The sequence below is a fragment of the Halichoerus grypus genome, chromosome 7 (assembly GCF_964656455.1).
Source record: "Halichoerus grypus chromosome 7, mHalGry1.hap1.1, whole genome shotgun sequence".
NCBI classification, from domain to species: Eukaryota; Metazoa; Chordata; class Mammalia; order Carnivora; family Phocidae; genus Halichoerus; species Halichoerus grypus.
In genome coordinates this window covers 57907802-57927038 of record NC_135718.1, presented here as the reverse complement: position 1 = coordinate 57927038, position 19237 = coordinate 57907802, and the positions used below count along the sequence as shown (strand labels likewise).

The window sequence follows — 19237 nt, the reverse complement described above, 5'->3', positions numbered from 1 at the left end:
ATTAACTGCCTTCTTTTTTGGTGGCAACTAAGGACTTATTTGATCACCACTTAAACTAACACCATTGCCTGGCCTTCTCACGCATGAAACATTTTATTTCAAAACTAAAATTGCTAAAACTTTAAAAATTGCTTTAAGAGATGTTTGGACTTCCAAGAGGAAAACAATATATAAATTTAAAATATGATTTTATAAAAACTATATTAACTACGAATACACATATTTTAAAATGTATATCAACACTATTTCTAGAAATAAGTTAGCTAAATAGTGGATGCATTAACACTTTCAGGCTACTGTGGCCTGATGAAAGAAAAAGTAAACAAGGTGTTCTGATGTGATAAATAGAAATACTCTGAAAACTAAGGGTCAAATGTTCCCATATCGTTTAATGGTATGAAGTGGTTCACATATATAAGACAATGCTGTATCTTCAACCCCTGAGCAAAGCATTGATGAGTTCAAGTCCATTACACCAAGGACAAGAAGTCAAATCAGGAAAAAGAAATCCCCACTTGCTTTCTTTTTGACTGTCTTCCCTGTTATAAATCTTGTTGATTAGCATCAGTACTCATGATATTCAATTGGGAATTCTGTTCTCCATGAATGCAAGATACACAATCATGAATTACTTGAATGAATAACTGTATTTATAAACTAAGCAATATCAAGGAGGCAAAAAATAAAAGGACAAAAAATTCCATCAAAATTCAGAGATAAAAAAGACACACCTATAAAATTAAGTAAATAACTTCTCATTGAAGTACATGTACTATTTTGGAAATCTTATTATTGAAAAACTACAGAGTGATAAATGTCAGAAAAGAAGCTACCCATAGCTGGCATCTATTAAGGATCCTGAAATAATAATTAATCCTGGAATTTAGGAAAATTAACTTTCTTTGACTACATGACTATTACATCACTTTATAAGTTTCATGCAAATATTTCACAAAAATATTTGAATAAAATTTTGCATACAACTGTAGTACTCTCTATTCTAGCATTGTGCAAGGTGTAAATTCTGATAACTATATTTTACTTTGAAACACAACCAGTTAAATTAGTTTTGTAGCACAACGAAAATATTAAGAGTGTGTGTGTGTGTGTGTGTGTGTGTGTGTGTGTGTGTTTTAAGTAGGCTCCACACTGGGCATGGAGCCCAACATGGGGCCTGAACTCAAGACCCTGAGATCAAGACCAGAGCTAATATCAAGAGTTGGACACTTAACCAATTGACCCACCCAGGCACCCAAAGTGTGTTTTTATTGAAGTCCTTCTGTAATATGTTTTTAAAGTCTGTCCACCTGAGGAATAAACATTCACTTAAACTCCCAAATCCTAATAATCTCCATGATTTTTTGCTTATTTGAAGAAGCAACTTCTTTTTTTGTTCTTATTTTTTTTTCTCTTTCAATACATTATCTCATTTAATCCATGATGGCGGTATTATTAACCACATTTTATGTATGAGAAAGCAAGACTAACAGAGGCTAAATTTTCCTAATTTCATACAGCTATTATTGTAAATACCAGAACTCAAATTGAGATCTTTCTGATTCTGAAGCTCATATTCTTAATTCCTACCATATATCATCTTCTGAGTTTATACAATATGAGCTTCACTTTTTCTCTCTTTCAATCCATCTTTTCCCCTCCACACACACTTATGCTCTACTTAAAAGGTCCATCTGCCAAATACAAGTTTTGCTATGACTCTTCCTTTTCCCATACTGTTTCCTCTTGCTCTCCCACTCAGGTAGGCAGGTGCCTATTCTTAAAGGAAAATGCAAAATCTGAACTCCTTCTTGAAGACCCACCCCTGGAAACCATAACCTCTGCCTTGGCTGAAACCTCACTGCCCTCTTCCAATTGTCTGTGCTTACGTTATCTCTTTCCCTTCTCAAGAGTTTCTTGCTGGAAGGATGGTTTTATCTGGATCCTTCAAGAAGCAGATACCAACACAGGATTAACCATGTAAGAATTCTGCTCAAGCAAGGAAGGCTGGGATTGCTGTCAGACACCAAGCCTAATGCAGAGACAAGGAGGGAAGTTTCGGTAGAAGTTCCTACACTGCAGTCTAAAGAAGGTTTAATAAGTCCACTGAGGAGTCTTCAAGCCAGTCAGGCAATGAAGAGGTCCATATGTCCTCAGAACAACTTCACTTTAGAATCTCTGCTGTGCTCTGTCATAGGCCAGAAGCAGCCCTTGGAGAGCATGACCTGGGTACAAACATGGCAATGGATTTCAGAGCAGAGTAGCTGGAAATCCTGGTAAGGTACATACCCTGGTCAATTATGCTCCCCATAATTGGAGGACTGCAAGATGCATTCATAAGACTGCCAAGAACAATTCCCAACTGAGCCACTTACGAGGTTTGTCACATTGGGAAAGATATTGCATCTTTCTGAGTCATTTTGTAGGAGTAGAACTGTTATAGAAAATAAATGTGATAAATTATGTGAAAGCACGTACTGCAGGAACTATTCAAAATCATTAGTTGTTTTTATCTTCTCTAACATTTAATAGATTACCTATACATAGTAGGCATTAATAATGTATTAAAGTCATTCTGTTTACATGTACAAATAAATGCATATATATAAAAAGTTGTAACCACATGTGCATATGGATAAAATAAATTGAACCTCTGTTTTTATTTCTCTGTTTATAATTTAAAGAATCCTTCTATTAAACTTCATGTTTTACCTTTGAACCAAATTTTCCCTGGTGTATACCATTCTCTATTATTTGCCTTGTTTCAACCAAAAAAGATACTTGTACAAGTGAAAGTACCAGACTGATAAGATCTTGTATCTTAAAAACAAATAATAATAGGGGGGCGGAGCAAGATGGCGGAGGAGTAGGAGACCTGGATTTCGTCTGGTCTCAGGAATTCAGCTGGATAGGGATCAAACCATTCTGAATACCTACAAACTCAACAGGAGATCGAAGAAAAGAATAGCAACAACTCTCTGAACAGAAAAGCGACCACTTTCTGGAAGGTAGGACGTGCGGAGAAGTGAATCTGAGGTGATATTCGGGAGGATAGACGGCGGGGGAGGGAGCCTCCGTCGGCGGCTTCTGGCAAGTGATAGAGCCACGGAGCACAAAATCGGAACTTTTAGAAGTCGGCTCCGCTGAGGGACGTCACTTCGGTGGCTAAGCGGGGGGTGGAACCCTCGTGGGACAGTGTGGTCTCAGAACCCTCGGGGTCACAGAAGACCGCAGGTGCCTGAGTGCGGCAGAGCTCCCAGGTATCGGAGCAGGGAAGCCGGCTGCAGAGACGGAGCCCAGGCGCGGGCTCTCAGCTCGGGGTTGCCATAAACCGTGATCCGCGGCACAGTCGGGCCACTGCTCCTCCAGCAGGGACCCAACAAGCGGCAGATCCGGGGAGACTCACCTTCCTTCCCCAGGAGGAGCGGCGCGGGAGTGCACCACAGGGATCTGCTGGGTTTGGAGACTCCACACCGAGTCGGGTGCCAGAGATAGAAACGCTCGGTCGCAGGCCGGGTGAGCACGGAGTGTGGCCGGAGACCGGGGAGACAGGAGTGACTGACTGCTTTTCTGTGGGGGCACACTGAGGAGTGGGGCCCCGAGTTCTCGGCTCCTCCGGGGAGGAGATTGGGAGGCCGCCATTTTCACTCTCGGCCTCCAAAGCTGTACGGAAAGCTTGCAGGGAACAAAAGCTCCCAAGAGCAAACCCAAGCAGAATACTTAGCCCAGACCGGCAAGGGCAGGGCAATTCCACCTCTGGCAAAGACATTTGGGAACCACAGCAACAGGCCCCTCCCCCAGAAGATCAGCAAGAACAGCCAGCCAAGACCAAGTTTACCCATCAATGAGAACGGCGGAACTCCAGTGCTAGGGGAATACTGCACATAGAATTCATGGCTTTTTTACCATGATTCTTTAGTCTTTCAAAGTTAATTTTTTTTAACTGTCTTTTTTTTTTGAATTTTTGTTTTTCCCTTTTTCAACCAACATCTTATCAATCCCTTTTTTGAAAAACATTTTTATTTTTCATTTTTAGAGTCATATTTTATCCCTTCATAGTAGTTACCCTTATTTGTGGCATATATATATAAGTTGTTCTCTCTTTGAAATTTTGAGATAGTTTCTTCTAACAGACCAAAATATACCCTAAATCTCTAGTGTATGGTTTTGTTCTACTCTCCTGCCTGATCACATTCTCTCCCTTTTTTCCTTTTTTTGTTAAATCCTCTTTTCTTTTTTCAAACAACTTCTTATCAATTCCTTTTATAAATTTTTTTATAATTTTCATCTTTACATTCATATTCCATCCCTTCATCATATCAACCCTTATTTTTGTACATATATAAGTTTTTCTTTCTTTAAAATTTTGGGAGGCACTATCTTTTAACACACCAAAATCCACCCAAAATCTAGTGTGTGGCACTGATCTATGCACCAGCCTGATCATATTTGATAATATTCTGGGGTTTTTTGTTTTGTTCTGTTTTTTTTTTTTTGATTTTATCTTTTTCTTTTTCTTTGCTTTTTCTTTATTCTTTTTTTCCATTTCTTTTTCCCCCGGCTTCAGGTCTTTTCTGATTTGTTTAGAGTATATTTTCTGGGGACGTTGTTACCCTGTTAGCATTTTGTTCTCTCATTAATCTATTCTCCTCTGAACAAAATGACAAGACAGAAAAAAATCACCTCAACAAAAAGAACAAGAGATAGTACCGACTGCCAGGGACCTACTCAATATGACATTAGTATGATGTCGGATCTAGAGTTCAGAATCATCACTTTAAAGATACTAGCTGGGCTTGAAGAAAGCAAGGAAGTTATTAGAGAAACACTTTCTGGAGAAATAAAAGAACTAAAATCTAACCAAGTCGAAATCAAAAAGGCTATTAATGAGGTGCAATCAAAAATGGGGGTGCTAACTGCTATGATAAATGAGGCAGAACAGAGAATCAGTGATACAGAAGACCAAATGATAGAAAATAAAGAAGCTGAGAAAAAGAGAGATAAACAACTACTGGATCATCAGGGCAGAATTCGAGAGCTAAGCGATACCATGAGACAAAACAACATTAGAATAATTGGGATCCCAGAAGAAGAAGAAAGAGAGAGAGGGGCAGAAGGTATATTGGAGCAAATTATAGCAGAGAACTTCCCTAATTTGGGGAAGGAAACAGGCATCAAAATCCAGGAGGCACAGAGAACCCCTCTCAAAATGAATAAAAATAGGTCAACACCCCAACATCTAATAGTAAAACTTACAAGTCTCAGAGACAAAGAGAAAATCCTGAAAGCAGCTCGGGAGAAGAGATCTGTAACCTACAATGGTAGAAACATTAGATTGGCAACAGACCTATCCACAGAGACCTGGCAGGCCAGAAAGGACTGGCAGGATATCTTCAGAGCACTAAATGAGAAAAATATGCAGCCAAGAATACTATATCCAGCTAGGCTGTCATTGAAAATAGAAGGAGAGATAAAAAGCTCCCAGGACAAACAAAAACTAAAGGAAATTGCAAACACAAAACCAGCCCTACAAGAAATATTGAAAGGGGGCCTCTAAGCAAAGAGAGAGCCTAAAAGCAACATAGACCAGAAAGGAACACAGACAATATACAGTAACAGTCACCTTACAGGCAATACAATGGCACTGAATTCCTATCTTTCAATAGTTACCCTGAATGTAAATGGGCTAAATGCCCCAATCAAAAGACACAGGCTATCAGATTGGATAAAAAAACAAGACCCATCGATATGCTGTCTGCAAGAGACTCATTTTAGACCCAAAGACACCCCCAGATTGAAAGTGAGGGGGTGGAAAACCATTTACCATGCTAATGGACACCAAAAGAAAGCTGGATGGCAATCCTTATATCAGACAAATTAGATTTTAAACCAAAGACTGTAGTAAGAGATGAGGAAGGACACTATATCCTACTTAAAGGGTCTATCCAACAAGAAGATCTAACAATTGTAAATATCTATGCCCCTAACATGGGAGCAGCCAATTATATAACGCAATTAATAACAAAAGCAAAGAAACACATTGACAACAATACAATAATAGTGGGGGACTTTAACACCCCCCTCACTGAAATGGACAGATCATCTAAGCAAAAGGTCAACAAGGAAATAAAGACTTTAAATGACACACTGGACCAAATGGACTTCACAGACATATTCAGAACATTCCATCCCAAAGCAACGGAATACACATTCTTCTCTAGTACCCATGGAACATTCTCCAGAATTGATCACATCCTAGGTCATAAATCAGGTCTCAACCGGTACTAAAAGATTGGGATCATTCCCTGAATATTTTCGGACCACAGTGCTTTGAAACTAGAACTCAATCACAAGAGGAAAGTCGGAAAGAACTCAAATACATGGAGGCTAAAGAGCATACTACTAAAGAATGAATGGGTCAACCAGGAAATTAAAGAGAATTAAAAAAATTCATGGAAACCAATGAAAATGAAAACACAACTGTTCAAAATCTTTGGGATGCAGCAAAAGCAGTCCTAAGAGGCAAGTGTATAGCAATACAAGCCTATCTCAAGAAACAAGAAAGGTCTCAAGTACACAACCTAACCCTACACCTAAAGGAGCTGGAGAAAGAACAGCAAATAAAGCCTAAACCCAGCAGGAGAAGAGAAATAATAAAGATCAGAGCAGAAATCAATGAAATAGAAACCAAAGGAACAGTAGAACAGATCAACGAAACTAGGAGCTGGTTCTGTGAAAGAATTAACAAGATTGATAAACCCCTGGCCAGACTTATCAAAAAGAAAAGAGAAATGACTCAAATCAACAAAATCATGAATGAAAGAGGAGAGATCACAACCAACACAAAAGAAATACAAACAATTATAAGAACATATTATGAGCAACTCTATGCCAGCAAATTAGATATTCTGGAAGAAATGGATGCATTCCTAGAGATGTATCAACTACCAAAACTGAACCAGGAAGAAAGAGAAAACCTGAACAGACCTATAACCACTAAGGAGATTGAAGCAGTCATCAAAAATCTCCCAACAAACCAAAGCCCAGAGCCAGATGGCTTCCCAGGGGAGTTCTACCAAACATTTAAAGAAGAATTAATACCTATTCTTCTGAAACTGTTCCAAAAAATAGAAATGGAAGGAAAACTTCCAAACTCACTTTAGGAGGCCACTATTACCTTGATCCCAAAACCAGACAAAGACCCCAACAAAAAGGAGACTTACAGACCAATATCCTTGATGAACATGGATGTAAAAATTCTCACCAAAATACTAGCCAATAGGATCCAACAGTACATTAAAAGGATTATTCACCACGACCAAGTGGGATTTATCCCTGGGCTGCAAGGTTGGTTCAACATCCGCAAATCAATCAACGTGATACAATACATTAACAAAAGAAAGAACAAGAATCATATGATCCTCTCAATAGATGCAGAAAAAGCATTTGACAAAGTACAGCATCCTTTCTTGATCAAAACTCTTCAGAGTATAGGGATAGAGGGTACATACCTCAATATCATAAAAGCCATCTATGAAAAACCCACAGTGAATATCATTCTCAACGGGGAAAAACTGAAAGCTATCCCCTTAAGGTCAGGAATATGGCAGGGATGTCCACTATCACCACTGCTATTCAACATAGTATTAGAAGTCTTAGCCACAGCAATCAGACAACAAAAAGAAATCAAAGGCATCCAAATCAGCAAGGAAGAAGTCAAACTCTCACTCTTTGCAGATGATATGATACTTTATGTGGAAAATCCAAAAGACTCCACCCCAAAACTGCTAGAACTCATACAGGAATTCAGTAAAGTGGCAGGATATAAAAATCAATGCACAGAAATCAGTGGCATTCCTACACACCAACAACAAGACAGAAGAAAGAGAAATTAAGGAGTCGATCCCATTTACAATTGCACCCAAAACCATCACATACCTAGGAATAAATCTAACCAAAGAGGCAAAGGATCTGTACTCAGAAAACTATAAAATACTCATGAAAGAAATTGAGGAAGACACAAAGAAATGGAAAAACGTTCCATGCTCATGGATTGGAAGAACAAATATTGGGAAGATGTCAATGCTACCTAGAGCAATCTACACATTCAATGCAATCCCCATCAAAATACCATCAACTTTTTCACAGAGCTGGAACAAACAATCCTAAAATTTGTATGGAACCAGAAAAGACCCCGAATAGCCAGAGGAATGTTGAAAAAGAAAAGCAAAGTTGGCGGCATCACAATTCCAGACTTCCAGCTCTATTACAAAGCTGTCATCATCAAGACAGTTTGGTACTGGCATAAAAACAGACACATAGATCAATGTAACAGAATAGAGAGCCCAGCAATGGACCCTCAACTTTATGGTCAACTAATCTTTGACAAAGCAGGAAAGAATGCCCAATGGAAAAAAGACAGTCTCTTCAACAAATGGTGTTGGGAAAATTGGACAGCCACATGCAGAAGAATGAAACTGGACCATTTCCTTACACCACACACAAAAATAGACTCAAAATGGTTGAAAGACCTAAATGTGAAATAGGAGTCCATCAAAATCCTAAAGGAAAACACAGGCAGCAACCTCTTCAACCTCAGCCGCAGCAACTTCTTCCTAGAAACATCATCAAAGGCAAGGGAAGCAAGAGCAAAAATGAACTATTGGGACTTCATCAAGATAAAAAGCTTTTGCACAGCAAAAGAAACAGTCAACAAAACCAAAAGACAACCGACAGAATGGGAGAAGATCTTTGCAAATGACATATCAGATAAAGGGCTAGTATCCAAAATCTATAAAGAACTTATCAAACTCAACACCCAAAGAACAAGTAATCCAATCAAGAAATGGGTAGAAGACATGAACAGACATTTTTCCAAAGAAGACATCCAAATGGCCAAGAGACACATGAAAAAGTGCTCAGCATCACTCAGCATCAGGGAAATCCAAATCAAAACCTCAATGAGATACCACCTCACATCAGTCAGAATGGCTAAAACTAACAAGTCAGGAAACGACAGATGTTGCCAAGGATGCGGAGAAAGGGGAACCCTCCTACACTGTTGGTGGGAATGCAAGCTGGTGCAGCCACTCTGGAAAACAGTATGGAGGTTCCTCAAAAAGTTGAAGATAGAGCTACCCTATGATCCAGCAATTGCAGTACTGGGTATTTACCCCAAAGATACAAATGTAGGGATCCGAAGGGGTACATGCACCCCGATGTTTATAGCAGCAATGTCCACAATAGCCAAACTGTGGAAAGAGCCAAGATGTCCATCGACAGATGAATGGATAAAGAAGAGGTGGTATATATATACAATGGAATATTATGCAGCCATCAAAAGGAATGAGATCTTGCCATTTGCAACGACCTGGATGGAACTGGAGGGTGTTATGCTGAGCGAAATAAGTCAATCAGAGAAAGAAATGTATCATATGACCTCACTGATATGAGGAATTCTTAATCTCAGGAAACAAACTGAGGGTTGCTGGAGTGGGGGTTGGGGTGGGAGGCATGGGGTGGCTGAGTGATAGACACTGGGGAGGGTATATGCTATGGTGAGCGCTGTGAATTGTGCAAGACTGTTGAATCACAGATCTGTACCTCTGAAACAAATAATACATTATATGTTAAGAAAAAAAAAAAGAAGATAGCAGGAGGGGAAGAATGAAAGGGGGGAAATCAGAGGGGGAGACGAACATCAGAGACTATGGACTCTGAAAAACAAACTGAGGGTTCTAGAGGGGAGGGGGATGGGAGGATGGGTTAGCCTGGTGACGGGTTTAAAGAGGGCACGTTCTGCATGGAGCACTGGGTGTTATGCACAAACAATGAATCATGGAACACTACATCAAAAACTAATGATGTAATGTATGGTGATTAACATAACAATAAAAACAATAATAATAATATTATTAATAATAAACTTCTTTACCTCCTATATTCATTCATTCATTCATTCATTCAAATATTCATTGAACAACTATGTAATACTCTGTGCCAGGAACTATGCTAGAGAAGCAGAAATAAACACTATTCCTACCTTCATTTAAGTTACAATCTAGTAGGGAGAAAGTTATTAACTAAAGGATCACATACATAAATGTGAAACTGCAGTGGTAACAATGCTATGAAGGACAAGTGCAGTTTGTAATGAGAACCCATCATGGGCAGATTGGATGGAGCTGGAGTGATTGCCAATTGCTTTCTGGACATTGTGCTACTAAGCCCTAAAGAACGAAGAGTTTAGAAGGCAATGAGGATAGGAAAGGATGTTCCAAGAAGAGAATATAAATTATGCAAAGTCCAGTGGGGAAGATGGAAGTGGGAGATGTTTCCCGTGGAGGAGAGGAGCAGGTTCACAACCTGGAGAGATTAGGAGAGGCCATGTGTGAACATAATGTTTACATAACTGTCCCAAAGGATTGTACCTGAAAGACAGACTCAGATCCCACTCCTGGATTTTGATTATACTCAGTGAACTCACTGTCCATGTTCTTACATTCACTTTTAATCACAGATTTTTTAAAAATGAAAATAAATATAAGGAAGCACAGTTAAGGAAAACATCAGTCAGCCAGTTGCAAATCATCCAATAGTATTTAAATGACATTACTGCAAATGTGATCATTAAATGTGATCATTAAAATGGGTTATTTTACGCCTCTTGTTGATTCTATCTGTATAAATATCCAATATCTCATTTGATTATTGGACTACACAAAAGGTAGTTATTCAAGGGGCGCCTGGATGGCTCGCTCAGTTAAGCATTCAACTCTTGATTTTGGCTCCCAGCATGATCTCAGGGCACTGAGGTCAAGCACCACATTGGGCTCTGTGCTCAGCGTGGAGTCTGCTTGGGATTCTCCCTCTCTTCCTCTTTGTCCCTCTCTGTCTCTAAATAAATAATTTTTTTTTGAAAAGGTAGTTATTCAATAATACGAAAACATAATAGAAAGCTTTAAAATAATAAAATTAGACAATCTGCTAATCCCAACTCACGGAATAGAATTTAAAAAAATGTCATTTGACCCATAAATGTTGAGAGATTCTCATTAGTATCCTATTTCAGTGCCTGAGGCACAACAGTGGGACAGATACCATTATTGGGAAGAAAGAGCAATAAAAAGAAGCAACCAACCACTGCTAACACTCTATGGATCACAAGAGTCCTTTTTAAAAAAAGTACACTCGTTGTTTTATATACAGTATAAAACTTAGCTGTTTCACAGGGTCATGTGCCTGCAGATCTGTGGTACGCAGACCCCTGGCTGATGTGTTAAATCCCTAAAGGTTACATGGGGCAGGCCTGAGCCTTGTTTAAGATAGATAGAGACCGCGCCCTCAGTTAAGGGAGGGATATTACTAAGTGGGATATATAATAAACATCCACCCTCTTCCACAAGAAATATGTAGTATTTTCCTATTTTCCTTACTGTGATGTCTTCAGGGAAAGATCTGGATAGGTGGTCAGATGAGCCATAGAGTGGCTGCAGTGTGCATTTTTAAAGATTCCTCTCTAAAAACTTACTGGAAAAGAGATAAATACTCAAACTACTAAAGCAGAAACTAAGCATATATTAGATTAGACAAACAACAACAAAAACACAAAAAGATGCTAGTCAGATCACCAAATCTTCTGAGAGAATAAATAAAATTGAGACAAATAAATAAAATTGAGACATTTTCCAAATTTAGTTTGTAGTTTAGTGTTCAGAGCCTTAGGAAAACCAGGTATTTTCTAAGAGTCACTATTTCATTTTAAAATGCCTCTGCCTACATAATATGTAGTCCTTATTTAACCTCGTTCTTCCAATAATGCATTAGCATGATCTTGCTTAAGAATATAATGTGGATATATTCTTATATACATTTATATTCACACAAGCCAAAGTTTAGAAAATATTAGTCTTCAACTCACCTGCAGCCATGATTAAAGTTTTGGACCTATTAGGAATTAAAAAAAAGAAAAAATAGAGCAATCCTACATGCAACCCTAGCAGTGTTTCACTTTAGCTGGTCAAGGAAGCCTGTGATTGCTGTTAAGTGAGAACAAATACAAATAAGGGCAAGAAAGCAGAAGGAGAAGAGTAGGAAGCAGAAGGAGAAAAGGAAGAGGAGAAGTCCCCAGGCACAAATATGGAGGAAAAGGGTAATTTATATGCAACTGTTCAGTGACACCTGAACTCTGGAGATCTATTCTTACTGGGTTCCGTGCATAAACCTATGCTTTCCCCAGGAACAGTTTTGATTGTTTAGTTCTTTTACAGATTAGGGTGAGGTACCTGGGAAGCCAGAGCCAGAGACATGTAATCCACAGGGCACGATTGCTCTCTGCCTTTACTCTGAAGATGCTCAGAACTGAGTACTGCATGAGCTGCCTGTTTTTTTCCTTTTCTTTTCTTTTTTCTTTTCTTTTCTTTCCTTTCTTTCCTTTCTCTCCTTTCTTTCCTTTCCTTTCTTTCTTTCTTTTTCTTTCTTTCTCTTTCTTTTTCTTTCTTTCTTCCTTCCTTCCTTCCTTCCTCCCTCCCTTCCTTCCTCCCTTCTTTTTTGCCTCTGTATCACTTGACACCCGCTCTACCTTTTTTTGCCCCTACTTCCCAGTTAGCCAGCTAGTTTTGATAAGAACCCTTGTCTCTGTTCCCATTTTGACCCCTGCCTAGACTTTATCACTACAATTCTAGGCACTGTCCGCTGGCTGATTCTTAGCAAGTCCTAGCCAGTAGACTGACCAAGACCCAGAAGGTAATGCCAACTCCAGAATTTCCAAAGGGATGGAGCAGGATGTGGCAAGGTCATGAGAGGGGGAGCTACAGAGCTTCTCTTGAAACTGTTCTTATAAACAACAAGAACATTGTTTTTCACTTGAATTATGTTTCTTGAAGGGGACTGGGGCCCGGGGTAGCTCCAGCTCTGAGCCTAGCTCCAGCACCTTTGTCACTGATGCCTGCCTCCTTTTATAATAATTTCATGAACTGTCACCTGTCAGAGCCTGCACTCGAAGCAGTGCAAGTTAGAGGAGTAGAAAGATAGAAGCCTGATAAAATTTTCTCACCACTTATCTGTGAGAGGGCCACTTACGTTGTTCTCAGGGAAGCAAGGAGGAAATCTTTTTAAGAAAATAAATCCACTTTCCTATTGCAAGCCCCATGATCATTCTTAGTTACTGACTCTTTGAACTCAGTTTACCATCACTTCTTTTTATCCTATGTCCTCTATTCTTGCCTTGATATGGAAAAACAGTAAGTTCCAACCTTAGGTCAGTAATTTTAGATCGTACCAAAAATGCAAGAAAATTGATTCCATTTTTGCATCCCAATCTAACCCAGAGATTAAGAAAGTTTGCTTATGGGGGCGGAGCAAGATGGCGGAGGAGTAGGAGACCTGGATTTCGTCTCCTCTCAGGAATTCAGCTGGATAGGGATCAAACCATTCTGAACACCTACAAACTCAACAGGAGATCGAAGAAAAGAATAGCAACAACTCTCTGAACAGAAAAGCGACCACTTTCTGGAAGGTAGGACGTGCGGAGAAGTGAATCCGAGGCGTTATTCGGGAGGATAGACGGCGGGGGAGGGGCCTCCGTCGGCCGCTTCTGGCAAGTGATAGAGCCACGGAGCACAAAATCGGAACTTTTAGAAGTCTGCTCCGCTGAGGGACGTCACTCTGGTGGCGAAGTGGGGGGTGGAACCCTCGCGGGACAGTGTGGTCTCAGGACCCTCGGGGTCACAGAAAGACCGGGGGTGCCTGAGTGCGGCAGAGCTCCCAGGTATCGGAGCAGGGAAGCCGGCTGCAGAGATGGACCTGAGGCGCAGGCTCTCAGCTCGGGGTTGCCATAAACCGTGATCCGCGGCACAGTCGGGCCACTGCTCCTCCAGCAGGGACCCAACAAGTGACAGATCCGGGGAGACTCACCTTCCTCCCCCGGGAGGAGAGGTGCGGGAGTGCACCGCGGGGATCTGCTGGGTTTGGAGACTCCACCCGGGGTCGGATGCCAGATAGAAAGGCGCGGTCACAGGCCGGGTGAGCGTGGAGTGCGGCCGGAGACCGGGGAGACGGGAGTGACTGACTGCTTTTCTCTGGGGGCTCGCTGAGGAGCGGGACCCCGAGTTCTCGGCTCCGCCGGGGCGGAGACTGGGAGGCTGCCATTTTCACTCTCCGCCTCCAAAGCTGTACGGAAAGCTTGCAGGGAACAAAAGCTCCGGAGAGCAAACCCGAGCAGATTACTTAGCCCGGACCGGCAAGGGCGGGGCAATTCTGCCTCCGGCAAAGACATTTGGGAACCACGGCAACAGGCCCCTCCCCCAGAAGATCAGCGAGAACAGTCAGCCAAGACCAAGTTTACCGATCAATGAGAACGGCAGAACTCCAGCGCTAGGGGAATACTGCACATAGAATTCATGGCTTTTTTACCATGATTCTTTAGTCTTTCAAAGTTAATTATTTTTTTAACTTTTTTTCTTTTTTTCCTTTTTTCTTTTTTTTTGAATTTTTCTTTTTCCCTTTTTCAACCAACATCTTATCAATCCCTTTTTAAAAAAAAAAACATTTTTATTTTTCATTTTTAAAGTCATATTCTATCCCTTCATAGTAGTTACCCGTATTTTTGGCATATATATATAAGTTGTTCTCTCTTTAAAATCTTGAGATAGTTTCTTCTAACAGATCAAAATATACCCTAAATCTCTAGTGTATGGTTTTTTTCTACTCCCCTGCCTGATCACATTCTCTCCCTTTTTTCTTTCTTTCTTTCTTTTTTTTCTTAATCCTATTCTTTCTTTTTTCAAACAACTTATCAAATCCTTTTTTAAAATTTTTTATAATTTCCATCTTTACAGTCATATTCCATCCCTTCATCATATCAACCCTTATTTTTGTACATATATGTTTTTCTTTCTTTAAAATTTTGGGAGGGACTTTCTTTTAACAGACCAAAATACACCCAAAATCTAGTGTGTGGCACTGATCTATAATCCAGCCTGATCATATTTGATCACATTCTGTTTTTGTTTTGTTTTGTTTTGTCCTGCTTTTATTTTTATCTTTATCTTTTTCTTTTTTCTTTTTTTCTTTCTTTTTCTTTTTTCTCTCTTTCCCTTTCTTTTCCCACTGCTTCAGGTCTTTTCTGATTTGTTTAGAGTATATTTTCTGGGGACGTTGTTACCCTGCTAGCATTTTGTTCTCTCATTAATCTATTCTCCTCTGCACAAAATGACAAGACGGAAAAAATCACCTCAACAAAAAGAACAAGAGGTAGTACCGACTGCCAGGGACCTACTCAATACGGACATTAGTACGATGTCAGATCTAGAGTTCAGAATCATCACTTTAAAGATACTAGCTGGGCTTGAAAAAAACATGGAAGTTATTAGAGAAACCCTTTCTGGAGAAGTAAAAGAACTAAAATCGAACCAAGTAGAAATCAAAAAGGCTATCAATGAGGTGCAATCAAATATGGGGGCGCTAACTGCTAGGATAAATGAGGCAGAAGAAAGAATCAGTGAGATAGAAGACCAAATGATGGAAAATAAAGAAGCTGAGAAAAAGAGAGATAAACAACTACTGGATCACGAGGGCAGAATTCGAGAGATAAACGATACCATAAGACGAAACAACATTAGAATAATTGGGATCCCAGAAGAAGAAGAAAGAGAGAGAGGGGCAGAAGGTATAATGGAGCAAATTATAGCAGAGAACTTCCCTAATTTGGGGAAGGAAACAGGCATCAAAATCCAGGAAGCCCAGAGAACCCCTCTCAAAATCAATAAAAATAGGTCAACACCCCGACATCTAATAGTAAAACTTACGAGTCTCAGAGACAAAGAGAAAATCCTGAAAGCAGCTCGGGAGAAGAGATCTGTAACCTACAATGGTAGAAACATTAGATTGGCGACAGACTTATCCACAGAGACCTGGCAGGCCAGAAAGGACTGGCAGGACATATTCAGAGCACTAAATGAGAAAAATATGCAGCCAAGAATACTATATCCAGCTAGGCTGTCATTGAAAATTGAAGGAGAGATAAAAAGCTTCCAGGACAAACAAAAACTAAAGGAATTTGCAAACACGAAACCAGCCCTACAACAAATATTGAAAGGGGTCCTCTAAGCAAAGAGAGAGCCTAAAAGCAACATAGACCAGAAAGGAACACAAACAATATACAGTAACAGTCACTTTACAGGCAATACAATGGCACTGAATTCCTATCTTTCAATAGTTACCCTGAATGTAAATGGGCTAAATGCCCCAATCAAAAGACACAGGCTATCAGATTGGATTAAAAAACAAGACCCATCGATATGCTGTCTGCAAGAGACTCATTTTAGACCCAAAGACACCCCCAGATTGAAAGTGAGGGGGTGGAAAACCATTTACCATGCTAATGGACACCAAAAGAAAGCTGGGGTGGCAATCCTTATATCAGACAAATTAGATTTTAAACCAAAGACTGTAATAAGAGATGAGGAAGGACACTATATCCTACTTAAAGGGTCTATCCAACAAGAAGATCTAACAATTGTAAATATCTATGCCCCTAACATGGGAGCAGCCAATTATATAAGGCAATTAATAACAAAAGCAAAGAAACACATCGACAACAATACAATAATAGTGGGGGACTTTAACACGCCCCTCACTGAAATGGACAGATCGTCTAAGCAAAAGATCAACAAGGAAATAAAGACTTTAAATGACACACTGGACCAAATGGACTTCACAGACATATTCAGAACATTCCATCCCAAAGCAAAGGAATACACATTCTTCTCTAGTGCCCATGGAACATTCTCCAGAATAGATCACATCCTAGGTCACAAATCAGGTCTCAACCGGTACCAAAAGACTGGGATCATCCCCTGCATATTTTCAGACCACAATGCTTTGAAACTAGAACTCAATCACAAGAGGAAAGTCGGAAAGAACTCAAATACATGGAGGCTAAAGAGCATCCTACTGAAGAATGAATGGGTCAACCAGGAAATTAAAGAAGAATTAAAAAAATTCATGGAAACCAATGAAAATGAAAACACAACTATTCAAAATCTTTGGGATACAGCAAAGGCAGTCCTAAGAGGAAAGTATATAGCAATACAAGCCTTTCTCAAGAAACAAGAAAGGTCTCAAGTAAACAACCTAACCCTACACCTAAAGGAGCTGGAGAAAGAACAGCAAATAAAGCCTAAACCCAGCAGGAGAAGAGAAATAATAAAGATCAGAGCAGAAATCAATGAAATAGAAACCAAAAGAACAGTAGAACAGATCAACGAAACTAGGAGCTGGTTCTTTGAAAGAATTAACAAGATTGATAAGCCCCTGGCCAGACTTATCAAAAAGAAAAGAGAAATGACCCAAATCAACAAAATCATGAATGAAAGAGGAGAAATCACAACCAACACCAAAGAAATACAAACAATTATAAGAACATATTATGAGCAACTCTATGCCAGCAAATTAGATAACCTGGAAGTAATGGATGCATTCCTAGAGATGTATCAACTACCAAAACTGAACCAGGAAGAAATAGAAAACCTGAACAGACCTATAACCACTAAGGAAATAGAAGCAGTCATCAAAAATCTCCCAAAACACAAAAGCCCAGGGCCAGATGGCTTCCCAGGGGAATTCTACCAAACATTTCAAGAAGAATTAATACCTATCCTTCTGAAACTGTTCCAAAAAATAGAAATGGAAGGAAAACTTCCAAACTCATTTTATGAGGCCAGCATTACCTTGATCCCAAAACCAGACAAAGACCCCACCAAAAGGAGAATTACAGACCAATATCCCTGATGAACATGGATGCAAAAATTCTCACCAAAATACTAGCCAATAGGATCCAACAGTACATTAAAAGGATTATTCACCACGACCAAGTCGGATTTATCCCTGGGCTGCAAGGTTGGTTCAACATCCGCAAATCAATCAACGTGATACAATACATTAACAAAAGAAAGAACAAGAATCATATGATCCTCTCAATAGATGCAGAAAAAGCATTTGACAAAGTACAGCATCCTTTCTTGATCAAAACTCTTCAGAGTATAGGGATAGAGGGTACATACCTCAATATCATAAAAGCCATCTATGAAAAACCTACAGCGAATATCATTCTCAATGGGGAAAAACTGAGAGCTTTCCCCCTAAGGTCAGGAACGCGGCAGGGATGTCCACTATCGCCACTGCTATTCAACATAGTATTGGAAGTCCTAGCCACAGCAATCAGACAACAAAAAGAAATCAAAGGCATCCAAATCAGCAAAGAAGAAGTCAAACTCTCACTCTTTGCAGATGATATGATACTTTATGTGGAAAATCCCAAAGACTCCACCCCAAAACTGCTAGAACTCATACAGGAATTCAGTCAAGTGGCAGGATATAAAATCAATGCACAGAAGTCAGTGGCATTCCTATACACCAACAACAAGTCAGAAGAAAGAGAAATTAAGGAGTCGATCCCATTTACAATTGCACCCAAAACCATAAGATACCTAGGAATAAATCTAACCAAAGAGGCAAAGGATCTGTACTCAGAAAACTATAAAATACTCATGAAAGAAATTGAGGAAGACACAAAGAAATGGAAAAACGTTCCATGCTCATGGATTGGAAGAACAAATATTGTGAAGATGTCAATCCTACCTAGAGCAATCTACACATTCAATGCAATCCCCATCAAAATACCATCCACTTTCTTCAAAGAAATGGAACAAATAATCCTCAAATTTGTATGGAACCAGAAAAGACCCCGCATAGCCAGAGGAATGTTGAAAAAGAAAAGCAAAGCTGGCGGCATCACAATCCCGGACTTCCAGCTCTACTACAAAGCTGTCATCATCAAGACAGTATGGTACTGGCACAAAAACAGACACATAGATCAATGGAACAGAATAGAGAGCCCAGAAATGGACCCTCAACTCTATGGTCAACTAATCTTTGACAAAGCAGGAAAGAATGTCCAATGGAAAAAAGACAGTCTCTTCAACAAATGGTGTTGGGAAAATTGGACAGCCACATGCAGAAGAATGAAACTGGACCATTTCCTTACACCACACACAAAAATAGACTCCAAATGGTTGAAAGACCTCAATGTGAGACAGGAGTCCATCAAAATCCTAAAGGAGAACACAGGCAGCAACCTCTTCGACCTCAGCCGCAGCAACTTCTTCCTAGAAACATCACCAAAGGCAAGGGAAGCAAGGGCAAAAATGAACTATTGGGACTTCATCAAGATAAAAAGCTT

The 19237-nt window shown here is 39.8% G+C and overlaps 1 protein-coding gene across 3 annotated transcripts in view; it reads right to left on the bottom strand.

Moving 5' to 3' along the window:
- CTNNA3 (catenin alpha 3) overlaps nt 1–19237 on the bottom strand; it is a 1800030-nt gene that overhangs the window by 977779 nt on the left and 803014 nt on the right. Inside the window, exon 1 of one of the 3 annotated variants that reach the window (XM_078077661.1) lies at nt 3404–3612. The exons of the other annotated variants lie outside the window; for them this stretch is intronic. The gene's annotated coding sequence lies outside the window, so the exon portion shown is untranslated. Of the gene's footprint in view, nt 1–3403; nt 3613–19237 lie in introns of those variants that run through there. 3 annotated transcript variants of the gene reach the window in all.